This window comes from Eschscholzia californica, unplaced genomic scaffold, assembly GCF_041429995.1.
Source record: "Eschscholzia californica isolate CP2 unplaced genomic scaffold, dmEscCali1.0.p SCAF_3, whole genome shotgun sequence".
NCBI lineage: Eukaryota > Viridiplantae > Streptophyta > Magnoliopsida > Ranunculales > Papaveraceae > Eschscholzia > Eschscholzia californica.
In genome coordinates this window covers 19113300-19125182 of record NW_028238420.1, presented here as the reverse complement: position 1 = coordinate 19125182, position 11883 = coordinate 19113300, and positions in this window count along the sequence as shown.

Genomic DNA, 11883 nt, shown 5'->3' with positions numbered 1-11883 from the left:
TTCATTTAAAAATCTCGGTCGTCCAATTTTTTTTTGTAAATCATGACCCTTCTTTTTAACGAGTCTTTGAAAGATAAAGATGTAAAAGTTAGAATAACTACTCACTCCCTACAAATTCTCTAACTATTTTTGTCTCCTATATTAAAATTATTAATTCAGACAATCATTTCTCTCCATCGCCTCTCTCTTCAAACAACCCTAATATATCTCCAAACTTAATGTAATAACAATTATCATTTTTACTGTATATTTATTGTTCTCTCATAATATAATTATTAAAGTCTGTGCCCTATGGGCACGAGCTATACCCTAGTATAGAACAAATTTGTAAATCTTTTCAAACAAACCTCATTTTTGTATGCATTCTTGGGGGGTGATGCATGTTCTATGGGTATGGTTGATCTTGTGTCATCTATTCTCAAAGGTCGTAAAGGTGTAGTTTGTATGAAACTGAAGGGGCGGTCCAACGATTTCTGTATAATGTAATTTCATAGTTAAGTAATATTAGTCCCAAAATAACTGGGGATATATTTTGGTGAATGGTGAACTTTTTTGCAAATATGTAATTGTGTCATTCGAACCAATCGGTGTTGAAGTAAATAGTAATTTAGAATGCAATAGAGATTAATAAGGTCAAGTAAGATTGAGTAATAAAGGAAAAAATAGGGACCTACATTATTAGGTATCACCAAAGATTTTCCCTTATTATTGCGTGATACTCGTTCCCTCTCATGACGTAGACGTTCACTTGCATTGCGCTCCTAATAAATGCAGTTAGAAAATAAATAAATAAATGTAGGAAGTTAAGAAATAATTATAAGAAAGATGTGCAAGTTAAGGAAAATATATATGTAAGATGTGGGGGGAAGTAAGTATTTACTAAGATTTAAATATGTTATTGACATTATATGCACGATGTATATATGAAATTCAAAATAGAGATGTATTATTTGTTTGTGGCATTCATTTTTGTGCTCTTAAAATGGGCTAACTACTATGACGAAGTTGGGTAAGAATAGTGTTGATGTTGTCATGCAATTGACTGACGTGTGTAGAATGTAAAGACAAATAAATAAATAAAATAACTTTAATCAGACGCGTACATGTACCTGGGTCTCTTCATTTTTATTGTTGGAATCGCTGCAAATTTTGCTATGCGTTGATGAAGTGGATGTAACAGTCAGATTTTGGATCCAGTAATGCTCAAAAAATGGTGATGGAAGAACGTGGAACTATAGAGATAGACGTAACTCTAATATTTCATTAATGAAATGTAAGATGTAAAGAGAATTTCAGATTTAAGATCATATTTCATTAAGTAATATAAGTTTACACACCTCATACCTTTAAGTTTACATAAGGCTTTGACCAAAATTTGCATTATCAGTAATATCATTAAACATAGTAGTAATATCATACTATGAACAATGTGTATAAGAGCTTATCACATCGGCATTATCAACTCGTCATTTCCTATTTCAGGGTATATGCAAGTATTATCATACCCAAAGCAATAAGGAAAACACTAATCATAGCATAGTTCTGACATGAGTTTAAAAAAAAAACTTCCTTCAATTTCAAACATACCTCATAACACCCTTCATTAAGCAAATGTCACAATGTACCGTAAAAAAGTAAATCGTAGTTCTAAATTAAAGGCGCGGGACTGTTAGTAACTCCAAGAGTCAACAACCAAAATTTAGGTACCAAAAACTAAATATCATAGTTCTTAAGATATATTGAAGATGACATTAAACTCAGAACAACTATAAGAATATGTATTAGAAGAGTTGTCCTAGGTGAAGTCTAGCCAGAGGTATTAGGTGATTGTTAGTTACCAGATGGCAAAAGTTTTCTTTTTCTTAGGAGCTCTGCATCAGATGATTGCTCAATCATTTTGATGTCACCTACATATACAGATAGAAACCAAAAACTCAAAATGGATTTCATTCACTGACTTGCAAATTAAAACTATGAAAGAATTTAGTCAAACAAACGTAATGAGTATACTTAAGTATTGATTGTAAATTAGTATTATGAAAGAATCGATTCAAAGAAACCTAATGGGTATAGTTCAGTGTTGATTGCAAATTAAAACTATGAAATAATTTATTCAAACAAACCTAATTGGTATAGTTCAATGTCGTAAGAGAGTGAATGGTTTTTTAGTAAACACTTATGAGTTTCAAGTAAACAAATATGAAACAGAAAACTCAAGTAAACACTTATGAAATTACACAACCAACTCTGTTCAATGATGTATTCAATGTTGGTTTGATTCAAACAAACCTAGTGGGTACAGTTCGATGCTGTAACATATCGAATGGGTTTCAAGTAAGCAATTATGAAACAACAAACTCAGTTCAAGTATGTTTTTGCCAAATAATAACAATGTTCAAGGATGTAAGATATTTGGGGATTTGTATCGAACATGTTGTGTGCACATGACACTCAGTTGATTTCTATTTCTATATACTACTTTGATCTAATACTATTATTGCCAAAGGTATTCAAATCAAAAGAATCAAATTTTAAAAATCATCAAAAGAATCAAATTCTAAAAATCGTATGATCTATGTATTGCAATGTACTAAAAATGAACTACATATAGGTTTTCTTTAAAATAACCCAACCTAAAGATTCTAGGTATTCAAATATAATGTTCTCAACAATATAACTCAGCTAAAGAATCAAATTCTAAAAATCCCTATGATCACTCTCTAGAAGAAGAAAAAGAATATTGAAATCAGGATAAGAAACTCAAAAGATGGCAATGATAGAAGACCACAAAGCTGTAAAGACAGACATAACGGTAATATTTCATTACGGAGATGTAACATGTAAAGAGTTTTTTAGATTTAAGATAATATTTCATTAAGTAATATAAGTTGAACGATTTAGATTCCACATAAGAATAGTCACCTATAACGTGACGTTTACAGCAAGTGTCAATGTCAGTAGAAAACACATACTTAGTTAATCTAAATATCATTAGAAAGACTCATAAGTATTCATATTTTATAAGATATCCTAGCATTTGATGTTACTCATGAACTCCAAAAGAAAGTGTGATTCTGTTGCAAAATCCAGAGGCTCGACCTTAACTACTATTGATTTGACCGAGCTTTCACCATTGTAAATTTGTTATGTTACTTTACTTGAATGTATACTGCTTAAAGATGTCATTCCTCGTACTGTCAGAGAACTCTGCTTCGTCGACTACTTTTAAAAGGGTCAATTCCTTTGCTGAAACGCCCATTAGTGCCACACCAGCCTCTTGGAATGCAGTAATATATGTAGTACATGTGTAGTCTTAAAGTTGTAATAGTAAAATGTACCTGAATTCACACTCAAGAATGCACTGATCAGACCTCCCACACCACCAATCACTCTCTATGCTCTTTGTTACCTTTTTGTATCATTTATGACTCTCAACCATCAGGGGGCAAACACGCTAACCGTTATGAATATTGCTTCTGAAAGTGTTTTACAAATGACTGTTGTGTCTATTTCTGCCTCTGAAGGTTTGCGATGATCGACATTCAGACATAATTCCCTGCCTAGACAGAAACCTTATATACCATACGAAGCTGAACCTGGATTTGTCTCTAATGGAGACACTATAAGAGACATTGCCCTATTCCAGAAAGCCGTTTTAATTGCCCGGATGAAAAGGCACTAACTGGTGTGGGGAAGAGTTTACGAGCTCGACTCCTGATTGCTTCTTGCCTTTCCTCTGTGTTTGGCTCTTTCCGGGCTGCTTCTGCTTTACGAAGACTCTCCTGAAGTTGCTTTATCTCTTCCTCTTTTTGTAACTAGTCAGCCTTGAGCTACTCGATTTCGGCTATGAGTTCATCCGAAGTGGGAAGTCTGGCCTAAGATCCTCGGGGAGTGTGATCGTCTGAAGACATGATTGCCTAGAGGGACGAAAGTGGTTAGTTTGAAATTGATTAAGGATTCGGGTTACCGAATTGATGATATGCCCTCCTTCTAGCTCCAAATGCTAAAGTCGAAAAATGACTTTTCGTTAATCAGTCATGAAATAAGGACTTGTTGCATGACAACATCCGTTATGATTGAATCTTTCGTTAAGTTTATCAAGATTCCTTCTGCCTACTCCTGCTCCTGCTCTTTGCTCCTTCTCCTATTCCTGCTCCTTGTAAACTTGGGGGAAAATCTGCAAAGGGTTCGGAAACCGCTCTGACGCTCAAGACAGTCAGATTGCTCTTTCCAATAAAAGATTGAATATTGGTTGAACCTTTTGGGGGCGAGTTTTGGTAACTCAGTGAAGTGAACTTGTCTTGTGAAAGACGTTGGGGCCTTTTTATAGGCTGAATTAGGCTGACTGTGATAGACGGCGTAGATGAGGCGGTTGTGATCCACCTTTTTGGGAAGTTTCCCACTGTGTTAGGGTTGCCCTAATAGATTATCTCGTATCTAGGATAAATAGAAGTTCCTAAGTTCAATAATACTTCGTAGATATCCTTCCGATGTGATAGATCTTCTAGGAGATGTTTCCTCCTCTGAGATCCTTAAAGTCCAAGCTTGCTTAAACACTTACGATCTTTAACCGACTGGGATCTTTTAGGGAGATTCCGGGACTGAGTCGATAAGCTTGCGGCGTGCTTCTGCTTCCCTAGTTTAGGGTGTGAGGCATCGACCTAGCTTACGTGTGATGGGTTGTGATGTCTTCTTGTGTTCTAAGCGGAATCTTAGACATCTCATGTCTAACACTAGTATGGTCCCAAGATCATCATGCATAAGCTAATAATTAACTAAGAGTTTAGGATTACCTTAATCGCTAGTTTTCCCTCCAACCTTTCCAATCGAATGCAAAGACCAAGAACCCCACGTGTTGCCCCTCTACTCAAGACACCCAAATGATCAATTTGATCTCCCACCTTGTAGCTAGCTAGAACTCCAATGGTGATTTGATTAGAAGAACTCCTTCTTTATGACTAGTTAGATAGCTTGGGAATTAGCTCACTTTCTCTCTCTACTTGATGTTGTAGAGTAAGGAAGCTTCTTGAGAAATTCCACACCTTATTAAATTCCTTAAGAAACATTATATAGAACCCTAGTTAGAGTCCCACCCTAATTAGGTTTCCCAATAAGTCCCATCTGAATAAGATTAAGGAAATAGTTGAAAATAAAAACTAGTTTCTATTTTTTCCTTTTCCTTTAGTTGTGGTCGCCCCATGCACATGAAACCATCCAGATTTGGTCGGCCCCTTATGGGCAACGGCCGGCCTCTCTCTTGGGCCCAAAATCCCTTCTTTTGGGTCTTTTGTGTTATCTTTGCCTAAACTTCTTTTAGGCCTACGAGACATGTTTATGAGACTCTCCCATAATTATATGTCCTATCCCACTAGTCATATCATCCGATCAAATAGACATTCTTATGTGTAACCCGATGTAGGATCCGGTCGAAGTTAGCCGCGAATTACTTCGTAATTCGACGATCGTAGTTGGTTTCTAACTAAACACTTTGACCCCTAAATCGTCCGGACTTGATGATCTTCTTCATCAATTGCCCTATCCGAAAAATTGCTGGCTTTTCATCTTTGGTCGTAGGACATCTCGTTCAGATCCCAATTGTACTTAGAACAAGTGCAATGCTCGATTCCCGTGTCAATGTGGATCCCAATTGTCCTTCAGATCCAATTGAGCGCGGCCACACATTTTCAGTTGCTACTCATCAAGCATGAGTGAGACACGTTCTCCTAATGTAATTAGGATGACACAGTCCATTCTTGTGCTCTCACTCAACTTCATGTCTATCAGGCCTTTCCCAATATCCGCTTTTATAACCTCCTTTTACGGCGCGGCGTTTGGCGGAACCAAAGTCAGACATTCATTACATAAGATGAGTAAAACACTCATTTTTTGAGAAATCTCTCCAATCTTGTCAATGAGAAGTGTTTTGATGTTCATCGCGGTTGATGTACTCCTCATTTGAGGGTTATCCAATGCATATTCCTAATAGTACACCCACGTAGTTGATTCGAATACTCCTATTCCTATAGCCCATGAAACAACGCTATCTCCTCGACTCACGTGTTAGTCTTCCTAAGTCATTGTTGTCCATGTAATAATCTGGACTAGGGAGATGATAATTAAATATTCCAAGTTCACTTAATAGGGTTTCAATCATCATATCACGTATCTGACAAACATATTTAGAATGTTTTATTACCCGTGGACTGTAGTTTAAATACTAAACCAAATTTAGACGATTGTGAAATAACTGACTTATTTCCGATAACAGAGTTTGTAAATTTTGAGTATGTTTCGTAAAACTCCTTTTACACACTCAATTTACTAGTCAAGGTTATTCTCAAAATATACCTTATGCCTTAGACTTATGTATGTCACACTTTTGTCTTAGGTGACAGTTTAGTTGACTACTGATGTAGTCCAATTAAACCTTTCTTTTATCCACTACTATAAGGTTGTTTCCTTTGATTTACATTGATAGTTTCTAGTAACCCTTTACCCGAATTAAGGCTTTCATTCTTTCGTTTGTAGAGTCTCCAACAGTTCCCGACCAGAATCACTTTCTGCCTACTTTCCTTCCATGTCTAGAAGTTTGCATTAACATGTTCAACTTTCCCCACTCTAACTCATCCTAGCAATTTTACAAGCCTTTTAGGATGTGAGTGTGGTTTCAGATTGTTTTATCTGAGTTTGGATGTTAACACCTCTCAATACTCTAGTATTCGAGATGTCTTGGGTAAATGCTAAATCATGTCCCACATGACCGATCTTATGCCTCTAGCATAACAATCTTCCTCATGTGTTCTTGCTCATCAATGTCCCCCGACTCTAAGTCTTCCCGAGCTATGCACCATGAGTTTGGGTCGCATATCTCTTTCAGAGTCTTTCGTATTTGGACTTTTAAGAATCTTAAGTTTTCTTATCTTAGTCCCATCATATTCTGATCTACATCCATAGACCATTGATGCCCAAAGCATTTCATCCTTAAAGGTCCTTCCTTAGCTGATTCCAACATCCCTATGTTGTTATCAATTCTGGTGCGTACACGGCACACCGGACCTGAAAAGTGTTTCTCCCACTAACCTTCTTGAAATCCTGAGATTTAAGATTTTCTTCATTCTCTAGGAATCAAATGACTTTGATTTCCTCTTTTGAATCGAAGATTCCAACTCTCGCCTGCTTTATCCCTTGATGGATCTCCGAAGCGTGCTCATTTACTAACCATTAAAGTCGGCGACCGTTACGGTTTTGACTTCCTTGTGTTAGTTATGAACTTGAACATAGACTGATGTAAGATCTCGTTCATAGTCTCTTGGTATGAATCCACGATCTTCTCAGTTTTCTTCCTTGAAAACTAATTTCCGTCTAATGGTTTCGCTCCATTGACTAGATTATCAAGTTTGGGATCTTGATGAGAAAGGATTCCATAATTTATTGACTCCTAGCCAATAGTAGAGTTGGTTTCCGTCTCTGCGCAGGTTTATATTCTTTATCTTTTATCAGTAACATTTCAATCTTTTGATCTTTTAGATAAACTTTAAAGATCTTCAGGGCTTAAGAACAAAAATTCGGAATACTCTAAACTCCTTGAGATATTCACGTTTTGAGCAACTTTCAACTACTTGAGAGTTGTCTGGCGAATCTCCATTCGAATATCGAGGTAGGAACTTTCCTCGTACTGTTCTATAAGGATGCCTTGTAATCCTTATACATGGAACTTTTAGACTTTAGATGGATTTCGGTTATGTGTGGGAAGTTGTGTCTAGACATAGTGTTTAGCGGAGGACAGAGCTTGATTCGTACTCTTCAATTTATAACCTTTTGGACGTTCCAACTCGGATAGGTTAGAAGCGACGATCAACTTTTGTATTTGACTCAAGACTTTCTTTCTTGTCAATTCGATTCTTCGCATCTCATGCTTTTTGGTTATGTTGGAAATACTTTCCTCATCTTTTTGTCATTGGGATGATCCTATTGTATGAGTCACATCCTTATGTGTCTCTTTTACAGGTATAACCAAGTTTAGAATCTTTTCAGTATATGTTGTTAATTTAGCACTTTTAAGACATCTCAATTAAGAAGTAAACTCTTTTATTGATTCTCCGTAATACTTAGTATAGAGATGATGTCTAACTAGAAATACAAATTAATCTATATTAGTGTCTAAAGAAGATTATGATCCCTTTCAGCATCCTTAGCAGTCTTCGCTTCTGCTCCCTCTTGGATCTCTTCTCCTTTAGTCAAATACTTAATTCCCAGCTGCTTCTGTACATTCACAATGCTAGGGCATTGGTGTAGGGATTTAAACCCTTATACTAGTGTTTATAGCGGAAATAAGACATCTAATGTCTACACTAGTATTCCCAGGATCACATGCAAAACTAGTAATTAATCTAATGGAGATAGTAGATTACCTTAATCGCTTTTCCCTCGAACTAGTTGAATTGATTGAAGAAGACCAAGAGCTTCAAGTGTAGCTCCTCTACTTGGGACACGAGCAATCAATTTGATCTCCCACCTTGTTGTATAGCTAGCACACCAATGGTGGTTGGATAATAAGAAGACCTTCTTCTTGCTTGACTAGAAGATAGCTTGGGAATTAGCTCACTTTCTCCTCTCTACTTGATGTGGTAGAGTAAGAAAGCTTAGAGAGAAATTCCACACCTTATTCTCTGCCCTAAGAGTGTTTATATAGAACCCTAATAAGAATCCACCTCCTTTTAGGTTTCCTAAAACACCCTTTAGAATAAGATTAAGGGAAATAGTCGAAAATAGCAACTATTGATATTTTCTCAATTCCCTAAGGAGATGACGTCCAAACCCAGCCAAAATTGGCAGATTTAATGTTCATAACATAAGGAAACGTCCCTCCAAAAATCAGCACAATCTGAGCCCTAGAAGTGCCCGAATCGGCTAAGGCCCAAAAACCCTGTTTTTGGCCTTTTTGTACTATCTTTGCCTAATTCCTTTTTAGGCCTATGAGATATGTTTATGGGACACTCCCATGATTATATCTCACTCCCACTAGTCATATCCTAGATCAATTTGACACTCTTATGTGTAACCCGTTGTAGGATCCGATCGAAGTTAGCCGCGAATTACTTCGTAATTCGACGATCGTAGTTGGTCTCTAGCTACAACTCTACGATCCCTAAATCAATCGGACTTGATGATCTTCCACATCAATTATCCTATCCGACAAATTGTTCGCATTGTCACCTTGGTCGAAGGACATCTCCTTCAACTCCTTCAGACTCCCACTTGGACTTAGAACAAGTGCAATGCCTCGATTCCCGTGTCAATTTAGTATCCCATCTGATACGTCACGTCATTCAGACTTTCTTGATATCCTAGTACAACTGTAAAAGACAAACGATTAACTTTTAATCCGTTTGAGCGCGGCCACGCATTTTCAGTTGCTACTCATCAAGTGGCCTTGAGACACTTTGTACCTAATGTGATTAGGGTGACACATTCCATTCTTGCGCTCCCACTTAACTTCATGTCTATCCTGTCCTTCCCAGTATCCGTCTTTATAACCTCCTTTTACGGCGCGGCGTTTGACGGAACCAAAGTCGGACATTCCTTTCATAAGATGAGTGGAGCACTCATGTTTTGAGGAATCTCTCCAATTGTCTTTATGAGAAGTATTGACGTTCATCACGAGTGATGTACTTCTCATTTGAGGGTTATCCAGTGTATAAACCTTTTACACACCCACGTAGTCGAATAGAATATACTATTCCTATAGCCCATGAAACTGCGCTATCCCATCGACTCCCGTGCTAGTCTTCGTGAGTCATTGTTGTCCATGCAATGACCTGGACCAGGGGTTTTTGATAATAAATATTCCAAGTTCACTTAATAGGGTTTCATTCATCAGATCACGTATCTGACAAACCTATTCGGAACGTTTTATTATCGATGGACTGTCGTTTAAATACTAAACCAAATTTAGACGACTGGTGAAATAACTCTATTATTTTTTATAACGAGAGTTGTAAATCTGAGCCTCTTCCGTAAAACTCCTTTTACCCACTCAATTTTACTTGTCGAGGTTTAAAATTATACCTCATGCCTTAGACTGTGTATGAATCTCATACTATGTCTTAGGTGACAGTTTAGTTTGACTACCGTGGTAGTCGGTTTTAAACTTTGCTTATTATCAATTAATTTGAAGATTGCTAACTTCAACCTTGATAATATCTAGTAACTTTTACTAGAGTTAAGGCTTTTAATTCTTTGTGTAGTATTTGCAACAGTTTCCGGCTTAAACACTTTTAGCCTACTTTCCTTCCATGTCTGAAAGTTTGCTACGATGACATGTTCAATTTTTTGTACTACTTCATCCTTTAGCCTTCTAGGATGTACTAAGTAGTGTTTCGGTTTTCCAATCCGAATTCGGATGTTTAAATGCTAATCATGTCCAACATGATTGACTTTATGTTTTCGAACATAAATGTCTCTCTCATGCGTGCTAGCTCATCGGTGTCTTTTCAGACTCCGAGTTTTGCAACGCCCTCTGTCATGAGTTTTGGGTCGAAATCTTTTAGACTTTCCGAGTCTTAGATTTTCTGTTTCGGATCTCAAGCATCTCAGCGTACTGAGTCTCTCTAATCCTATCATCCTTTTGATCTATGCTTATAGATCTTCAGATGCCCAAAATGGCATTTTATCCTTTTGTGTGTGGTCCTTTATTGAGTCAGTTCGTTACTGTTATACAACACCTTATGTCGTACTCAATCTTTTGTATGTACTCTGCATACGGACCCGGAAGGTTTGTTTACTCCCATTTACCTTCTTGAAACTCGTGATTCAAGATTTTCTTCATTCCTCAGGAATCAAACTTCTTTGATTGCCTTTTGAATCGAAGATTCTAACTCTTGCGTGCTTTTAATCCGTCGATAGATTTCTGAAGCATGCTTGTGGACATAACTTGATTGGAAGAATCTTATTCTTCTTGTCTCGTTTCGGGAAACATGAATGTTTCCATCCTTCTCAGTTTTCTATTTTGGAAAACCAATTTAGGTCTTCTGTTGACTTAAATTATCAAGCTTCATGTCTTGACGAGATATGGATTCCACGATGATTTTGGCTTCTAGCCAAAATCTAGAGTCAGTTTCCGTTTCTGCGCAGGTCTTTTATCTCTTCAGAAATAACCTTTATTTTCTGTGTCTTTGAGATTTTATTTTGACCTTTCAGGGCTTTTGAACAACAATTTGGAATTTTCTCAACTACTTTGAGATATTCCTTTAGAGACACTTTCACTCGCTTTGAGAGTTCTCCTGCGAATGACATTCGCTTTTGTGCGGTGGGTTTACAAGATCATATCTTTAACCTTTCCTTTTCCGAGGAGCCGCAGTTTGTTGCTCTTGGTCGAATTTAATCGTCTTGTACAAGTTTTCATGATTGTTCTTCATGACTCTTCATGATTTTTCTCATGATCGAATTAAATCGACTTGTACTTTTCTCCCACTTATTCTTGTAATAATTAGTGTTTTTCTCCCAGACTACTAGATGTGCTAATTATTAGAAGAATATTATCATGAGCAACAAACACTTTGTTCTCTTGATTGCTTGTGGAAAAAGCCCAAATTTCTTCTAAAGAAATTGCGTCAGACTTTAGCTAATTTTGTAATGCTTTTACAAGCTTAGCTGTTAGACGGACTTTGGTAAGTGTGAAAACAATCGTTTATAGAATATGTCCCAAAATATTCGGAAGACTGGCTTAAACCCATCTTTGATCGAATTATGCATAGCAATGTTCGATTACTCCCACTGAATCCACCATCCCTCAGATGTGTTCCATGGAGCGAGTTGGGAAACGTTTTCTCAACTCCTTTGATGGTTATTTAGTATTTGACTCAAGTTTTTATCACTCCAATC